Source organism: Callorhinchus milii, unplaced genomic scaffold, assembly GCF_018977255.1.
Source record: "Callorhinchus milii isolate IMCB2004 unplaced genomic scaffold, IMCB_Cmil_1.0 Scaffold16, whole genome shotgun sequence".
NCBI classification, from domain to species: Eukaryota; Metazoa; Chordata; class Chondrichthyes; order Chimaeriformes; family Callorhinchidae; genus Callorhinchus; species Callorhinchus milii.
Genome location: NW_024704757.1, coordinates 15,184,667 through 15,185,583, shown reverse-complemented (window position 1 = coordinate 15,185,583; position 917 = coordinate 15,184,667). Strand labels below are relative to the sequence as shown.

Below are 917 nucleotides of genomic sequence, written 5' to 3'. Positions count from 1 at the left end.
TTATTACTATTATTGTTATAATAACCCCTTTAAGCTTGTGCGGAACGATGCGCAATGGTGAATTATTAAAGGCAATATGGCCTTCCAGACTGGATGGAAAAGTGGGCGAGGGCTTTTGCTGGTGGCTGTTTTGCCAGCTGTGTTCTCTCCTTCACCCCGAGCCAAAGGGAGCCCTGAGACTCACATCTGTCCAGCCGCATTCCGTGCAGGACAGGAAATTGGAAGTGCAAATGCCTACTCCAGCTGTCATCACTTCCTATTCCACTTCCGTTCCCAAATAGCAGCGGCGTGGCGGGGTGAGTGACGGTGTTTTGATAGAGGGAGGATTCTTGGAAAGGCCCGTCATCCAAAGCTTTGAAACTTCACCGACATTTCTTTCTGTCTCTTTGTTTAATTCACCCAAATTGGGCTCTTCAGAACGGGAAATAAAAATCGAACCCTCGACCAGATATGCAAAAAGAAAATCCAAGGGAGAGAAAATGAACCCTCTCAACCGACTTCGCCTCAGATACATGTATTATGTGAGCTGCCTCCTGAGACTGCGGCACGAACTGTACGCAATTTGGAGTCCTGTAGCTCAGTGGTTAGAGCACTCGCCTCGCAAGCGAGAGGACCCGGGTTCGATTCCCGTGCAGGGCGAAACGTTGGGTTTCCTTACTCCACACGCGGGCCTCTGTTTACCCAGCAGTAACTATGAACCCAGTTGTTAGTCGATCGGTGGATCCCTTTTCTGGGGGTAATCATCCCTCCAAAAAAGGATAATAATAATAATAATAAGTTGGTCACTTAATCCACTGTTTGTGGGACGCTGCTGTGTGCAATTTGCTGCCGCATTTCGCCCACAACATATCCAGTCAATTCACTTGACGGTATATCCTGTGAAGCGCTTTGAGACGTCTCGAAGACGTGATGAGGCT

General features: G+C 48.3%; 1 non-coding gene across 1 annotated transcript; it reads left to right on the top strand.

Annotated features, from left to right (window-relative positions):
* The first annotated feature begins 566 nt into the window (after positions 1-566).
* On the top strand, positions 567-640 carry trnaa-cgc. Its single transcript has one exon. It is a non-coding gene; the product is annotated as a tRNA-Ala (tRNA).
* The last annotated feature ends 277 nt before the right edge of the window (positions 641-917 follow it).